The sequence below is a fragment of the Schistocerca nitens genome, chromosome 4 (genome assembly GCF_023898315.1).
Source record: "Schistocerca nitens isolate TAMUIC-IGC-003100 chromosome 4, iqSchNite1.1, whole genome shotgun sequence".
NCBI lineage: Eukaryota > Metazoa > Arthropoda > Insecta > Orthoptera > Acrididae > Schistocerca > Schistocerca nitens.
Genome location: NC_064617.1, coordinates 962,879,414 through 962,887,391, shown reverse-complemented (window position 1 = coordinate 962,887,391; position 7,978 = coordinate 962,879,414).

The window sequence follows — 7,978 nt, the reverse complement described above, 5'->3', positions numbered from 1 at the left end:
AGGAAAAAGTAAAATGCAAAAAAAAGTGGAAAAGTTTGTAAGATGGTCAGTCAAGAGAAGTACTTCGCAATGTTAAAACAACTAAAGCGTGTTATGGAAATTATTCTGAGGTGAAGGTACACAAATCATTTACATCACTTATCTGGGTCAAAGATCTTCTCGTATTTTGTATGCAGGCTGAGTTCTTCGACAGGTTTTTCCCCGCAGCTATGGGATATTTGAGATGAATTTTCTACTTAAATTTCATGTACCAAAGAATGAGTACATTATCCCCTTTTACTTGACTCGTACGAATATCCCGTACGTACTGTGGTATCCGCTTTAGAATGTACTACAGGTCGTATGGCTTTCTTAGAATTTCGTAATACACATAGTAGTCACGTTCAATTGTAGTTTTCCAGGTGCACCCAAATATGCAACTGTTGTCGTGAAAGTTGATTGTGCTTACGTTTTTATTGCAAAACTGACAAAACCGGCATTGCTTGGGTGTTCATTTTGCCAATTTTCTATTAGAAACGAAAACGAAAGCTGAGCAGTGTTTGTAGTGGGATATCGAAAAAATTTCTTTTCGGTTTATTCGTCAAAACGCCTTTTAAATTATGAAACCGTCATATAAAGAAATATGCATAATGTACAAAAGTATAAGTACAGTATCCTGAACAGTTTCTGCAAGCTGGAGGCAGCTGCCTCGCATGTCTACAAGGCCGTTTTATAACGTCTCTGTGGCAACGCCTCTTTATGGCTCTCTATAGACGGCTATTGTTTCCGCCTACAGCCGTTGGCGCTCTGCAATTGAAATTTGGCAAAACCACTGCCAGGGGTCCGAGATTTCCTTAAGCTGACTCGACCTTAGGAGTGTCTTACTAGCAAAAAATGAACGTATTGAAACTCATGCACGATGCGGCATTTCTAACGTATCTCAATGCTTATGATGTCATATCTCTAAAAATATGAGTCCTATAATGACCTGTTTGTGTAGATACATTCAGCGGCGTATGTGGATACTTTCTGTGAAGTATGTTACGAATAGAGTTAGTAGCACAGAAATAATAAACGCCATGCGTGATGCGGCAGCTTTCCATGCATCTCTACATCTACATCCATACTCCGCAAGCCACCTGACGGTGTGTGGCGGAGTGTATTTTGAGTACCTCTATCGGTCCTCCCTTCTATTCGAGTCTCGTATTGTTCGTGGAAAGAAAGATTGTCGGTATGCCTCTGTGTGGGCTCTAATCTCTCTGATTTTATCCTCATGGTCTCTTCGCGAGATACACGTAGGAGGGAGCAATATACTGTTTGACTCCTCGGTGAAGCTATGTTCTCGAATAGCTCATTGCTTATGACTTCGTATGTTCTGAACTATGATACACTATGTGATCAAAAGTATCCGGACAACCAAAAAACCATAGGTTTTTCATACTAGGTGCATTGTGCTGCCACCTACTGCCAGGTACGCCATATCAGCGACCTCAGTAGTCATTAGACATCGCGAGAGATCATAATGGGGCGCTCTGCGGAACTCACGGACTTCAAACGTAATCAGGTGATTGGGTGTCACTTCTGTACGCGAGATTTTCACACTCCCGAACATCCATAAGTCCACTGTTTCCGCCGATCGGAGTGGCCGAGCGGTTCTAGGCGCTACAGTCTGGAACCGCGCGAATGCTACGGACGCATGTTCGAATCCTGCCTCGGGCATGGATGTGTGTGATGTCCTTAGGTTAGTTGGGTTTAAGTAGTTCTAAGTTCTAGGGGACTGATGACCACAGCAGCTAAGTCCCATAGTGCTCAGAGCCATTTGAACCATCCACTGTTTCCGATGTGATAGTGAAGTGGAAACGTTAAGGGACACGTACACCACAAAAGCGTACAGGCCGACCTCGTCTGTTGACTAACAGAACGAGCGGTCTAAGGCGCTGCAGTCATGACTGTGCGGCTGCTCACGGCGGTGGTTCGAGTCCTCCCTCGGGCATGGGTGTGTGTGTTTGTCCTTAGGATAATTTAGGTTAAGTAGTGTGTACGCTTAGGGACTTAAGGAAAAAAAATGGTTCAAGTGGCTCTGAGCACTATGGGACTCAACTTCTGAGGTCATCAGTCCCCTAGAACTTAGAACTGCTTAAACCTAACTAACCTAGGGACAGGGACTAAAGACCTTAGCAGTTAAGTCCCATAAGATTTCACACACACACTAACAGAGACCGCCGACAGTTGATGAGGATCGTAGTGCGTAAAAGGCAGACATATATCCAGACCATCACTCAGGAATTCCAAACTGCATGAGGATCCACTGCAAGTACTATGACCGTTAGGGGAGAGGTGAGAAAACTTGGATTTTATGGTCGAGCGGCTGCTCATAAGCGGCACATCACGCCGGTAAATGCTAAACGACGCCTCGCTTGGCGTAAGAAGCGTAAAAATTGGACGACTGAACAGTGAAAAAACGTTGTGTGGAGTGACGAATCACGGTACACAATGTGGCGATCCGATGGCAGGGTGTGCGTATGGCGAATGCCTGGTGAATGTCATTTGCCAGTGTGTGTAGTGCCAACAGTAAAATTCAGAGGCGGTGGTGTTACGGTGTGGTCGTGTTTTTCGTGGAGGGGCTTGCACCCCTTATTGTTTTGCGTGGCACCATCACAGCACAGGCCTACATTGATGTTTTAAGCACCTTCTTGTTTCCCACTGTTGAAGAGCTATTGGGGGATGGCGATTGCAGCTTTCAACTCGATCGAGCAGTCCGCAGCTCGTGGTCGTGCGGTAGCGTTCTCGCTTCCCACGCCAGGGTCCCCGGGTTCGATTCCCGGCATGGTCAGGGATTTTCTCTGCCTCGTGATGACTAGGTGTTGTGTGATGTCCTTAGGTTAGTTAGGTTTGAGTAGTTCTAAGTTCTAGGGGACTGATGACCATAGATGTTAAGTCCCATAGTGCTCAGAGCCTTTTTTTTTTTTTTTTTTTTTTTGATTGAGCACCTGTTCATAATGCACGGCCTGTGGCGGAGTGATTCCACTACAATAACATATCTGCAATGAACTGGCCTGCACAGAGTCCTGACCTGAATCCTACAGAACACCTTTGGGATGTTTTGGAACGCCGACTTCGTGCCAGGCCTCACTGACTGACAATGATACATCTTCTCAGTGCAGCAGTCCGTGAAGAATGGGCTGCACCTGATTGAACGTATGCCTGCGAGGGTGGAAGCTTTCATCAAGGCTAAGGGTGGGCCAACACCATATTGAATTCCAGCATTACCGATGGAGGGTGCCACGATCTAGCAAGTCATTTTCAGCCAGGTGTGCGGATGCTTTTGATCACATTGTGTAGGTAGGTGGTTCTTGCCCCCATAGCCATTTTTGCCTGACAGTAAGGGATATGTATACCAAGTTTGGTTGAAATCGGTCCAGTGGTTTAGTAGGACATGTGGAACACACAAAGACACACACACACACACACACACACACACACACACACACACACACACACAGTCCACTGTTGAATGTTTGGATAAAATTTTATATATCTATATTCGTATGTTATCTGAGTCGTGCCGGCTCGTATCGATTGATCGATCGCGTCGGCATGGTGTGATCTTTGGGCTCAGCCTTTGGACGTGGCATTTGGCCGCGACGGGCGTGGGGGATAGAGAAAGGGGAGCCGCGTGAGGATTTGAGGCGAGCGTGGTTGAGCAGGCCGGGGAACGACGCAGGGGTTGTGGTGCATTTGACACGTTTTCAAGACCGCACCTGGCTTGTAATGTGGGAACTGGACTCGGCCACATTACCCTAATCGAGTCGTGCGGCCCTGATTTGGATCTGTAAAGGATTTTATACAAGATTTGGTGAGAATTTCTAGTCATGTTTTTGGTGCGCATATTATACTGATCCTTGCTTTCCAAGTACCGGCACCATGACTGGAACCTGTTGTCTTGCCGACCAAAAGGCCCCCTCTATTTAGTGCTGTTTAAGTAAACACGTGTTATTGTGGTTGGTTGAAGGTTTACCTGGATTTTGTGATGTGATCCAGTCCGAGTAAGCGAGCTGTATTAGTGGGTACTATTGCTGTTCGGAGTGACGGACGGCATAAGCCAGTATGGTGAAACTGTACTATTTTTCCTGGTACAGTGAGCCGTGTGAACGTTGTTATAGTTGGATCAAAGCACAGGCTTAACACTGAATCTGTACGTTCTGTGTTATCTAATTGCATTACTTGTTCACTCGTAAACTGTGAAATGGTAGCCTTACTTGACTGTTTAAGTTTATCAGTATCCTGTTAAGGGGTGATTTAAATGCGTTCCTAAGTTTCAGTGAGCATATGTTAAGCTACTAGTGTAGTTTACATTTCCAAGCTGACTTGGTATTATGCTATTCGCCCTCGTCCTTTAAGGTTAGGTCAAGGGCATTAGTTATTGATTCCTCCTTGACTATTTTATTTCAATGGTCGTGAAATAGGCTGTTACTTTATACATCGTAGTGTAACCTCCCCATACAAAAAAAATGAAAATGAAAATGAGCCAAGTGTAACCTCCCCACACAAATAATATTAAAAATTAAAAATGTGAAAATGCGCCAAGCGTAACAGCCCCCAAGAATTATTTATAATTAAATGAATTTTCTAATATTGTAACCTCTGAACAAAATTGGCTCCCATTTTATAATCTGTGTGCAGAAATGCATTCACATTTAAGGTTCCCACAAAATTCTTTTCTCATTTAATGTCAAGTTCGAAACAGAAAAATTCCTAAACACAAAAATAATAAAAAAGTTTAGTAACCTGATAAATTTTTGAGGACAGCAGCGCTGCCCTTCGGCCCTGTATTCTGAATAAAAAAAAGCAAAAATTCTTACCTCAATAAAACCGCCATTATATCTGCTCTTAATTAGACATTTTTTTCGACACAGCTTCGTGCAATGCTGGCGTATATTTTTTTTTTTTTTATTCTTGGAAGGAATGATAATGCATTGGAAATATTCTTTAAATTGAAATGAATGTTTTTCTTTAAAAGAGTTACTTTATATTATAAAAATTATTATTAGGGCATTTTTTGAAACAAATTAAGTTACAATTAACATACATTATTAAATGTGCGCAAGGCTGCTTCTTTACCTTCTACAACAATACTCATCCTCCAGAGTCCTGACCAGAGTCCCGAGCAGAGCACACAGCCGACACATGCCGACTCCCGCCGACTCACGCAGAGTACACCAGACTACTACTGTCGACTCGCGCAGACAAGCGCAGACTAGCGACAAGCAACAACTAACGACAAACTACTCTCTGGTCAGAGATTCTGTCATGCCTCGCCCATCGCCGGCAAAGTATACGTCTTACAGTAGTTATTTTACGTTTGAGGAATTAATGTTTGCCGTTTTCTCCCCCACCCCTGCCCCCTTTTTCTCTGAAACTGTATAGTATCACGGGCTCTAAGACCTTTTTTCTACTCTGTTACAGAGTACCATGTGCGGCACCCTGTCCAGCTCGCCCGCTTGCTGTGGGTTCTGGGTCCAGCCGCCTCTGGTATGGGTCCAGTGGGCCCCCCGTCTGCTACTTGAATTTGCCCGTGCCTATGTGACGTCACCTGCTTTCAAAATGTCACGAAGGGGCGTATCTGTTGATATTTTCTTTTGCGTTACAAAAAAATTGTGATCTCCATTATTGGTTAAACTTTATCTCATTCTTGTAGTCTCCTTTTTGGATCTTTACTGTGTATAGAATTTAATTAACTTGCAAGTCACTTAAGAGGCTCCGGAAAGGCTCAAAACCATGAAAAGTTCAATTTTTACTTTTTTGCGTTTTCTGAATCTGCAGACTATTACCTTTTAATAGATATATAATTTATTCAATTCCGAAGACTACAACTATTTTTAACGTTTTTTTGAAATGTGTTCTACATGGGCGTGACCCACTGTGGCGCTGTTAAACTGCTGTCAAATGGTGTTATTATTAACGTCCGTGTTCATCAGGTACATTTTAGTGATGTGAGATAAAGTATGTGTTGTGGCTAACCTGTGATAGTTCAATATATATCGCTGATGTGATTGTCGATTGTTTCATGTTTATTTACTCTGTCGTTATCTCGAAAATATTCGTAATTAATTCTGTTTCTTGAGTCTCTGTTTTGTTGAAGTATAATAATGAGTAAAAGTAAAGTTATTAGAAATCCTCTGAAGGCTTTTAAGAAAAGGAGAAATGTTGGAAAGCCAAAGGTATGTGTTATTACTGTAAACAATAAAGACGATGAAAATCCCCAACATAGCTTGTGTCCCAAAGAAGAAGACAGTTGATGTAAATATAACAAAGGATTGCTAACTGGTGAAGTGTACACTCATAAGCATAGTCTGCCTCATGCAATAATGGAGGTGATAAAACCTATTTTCAGAGACTTAGCAGCACCTGAACTGTTGAAAAAGTGTATTCACGGAAAAACTCAAAACCCTAATGAAAGTGTAAATAGTGTTATATGGTCGAGAATCCGTAAGACTCTATTTGTTGGAATAGAAACACTTCACTTTGGTGTGTATGATGCTGTTGCGACTTTCAATGATGGCAACATTGTAAGGTGCAAGGTATTTAGAAATATGGGAATGAAGATAGGTTCTAACATGGTACGAGCGATGCTTGCTTTAGACAAGGAACGCCTTCGGGCTGCAGACAGGGCTGTAAAGAGTCTAGAAATACAAGCAAGAGTAAACAGGGGGAGGAACAAGAGGAAGCTGGAGGAGGAGTTTGCAGAGGATGAAGATAATCCATCCTATGGACCTGGAATGCACTAAAAAGTTAATCCAATCTTTGTCGCTCGATTCCCAAAACTTTTATTTTCTCATACTAATTACATGTTTTCTAAGGATCTTCCAAACATATTTGTTTCAAACTTTCAGTAAATGTTACACAGTACCTTCTGCATAATTTAACACAGCCATTTTCCAAAAAAACTGTATATTTTTGAATACATAAATAAAAAATTGCAAAAAAATGTTGTGAATTTTCATTACAATTGAAAAAAATCATCTTTAATAACTGAACTAAAATTTTGTAAAATCCCTGTGTTAAGTTGTAGCCCATATTCCAATAAATAATCTGTAAAAACTTCAACTTCCTACCTCAAATACTTTGTGAGGAAAGATGTAATTTATAAGCGTTATTTTAACATTGCAAGTATAAGGCGTTCCGGAGCCCCTTAATGCTTGGTTAAAGATTAATGTTGCTGTCTGAATAGGGCGGTTGCCCGTGCTTGTAAGGATTTTGAGTTTTAAAGATAAAATTTTATTTGTCCGAAGAAATGGTTCAAATGGCTCTGAGCACTATGCGACTTAACGTCTGAGGTCATCAGTCGCCTAGATCTTAGAACTAATTAGACCTAACTAACCTAAGGACATCACACACATCCATGACCGAGGCAGGATTCGAAGCTGCGACCGTAGCTGTCGCGCGGTTCCAGACTGTAGCGCCTAGAACTGCTCGGCCACTCTGGCCGGCTGTCCAAAGAAAAGTTTATAAAAGTGTTGTTATAAATTGTGAATGTTGCTTATGTGGCCCGGTCCTCCCACTCAACAGCAATTGGCTGATTAGGGTGGATTAACCACCACATTATCAATCATGGATAATTTACACAACAGCTATGGATGTCCTGTGAAGACAAACCAGTCTAAGTGGAAGATACTGCCACGATGCATTTCATTTGCGTCATTGCTGTACGGGAGCTTACCTGTTATTTCCGACGCCTGCGCCTGTCAGCCACCCTAACTGTTTTATACTTTTACTACCGCCGTCTCGCAGCTTCTAGCACTTTACAAAGCAATCCGACGTGCAACATCGCTGTTGCTTTGTGGGTGGCGAATGGATGTTTTCCCCGCTGTGGCGCCGCCTTCGACATCTGCTGGAGGTTTTAATGCTGTATTGTTTCTTACCTCTAACTTGCGACCTCATATTCCCGACGTTAACGAAGTGGTTTTTCAGTTAATTTACGATCAATAAATTCTCAATA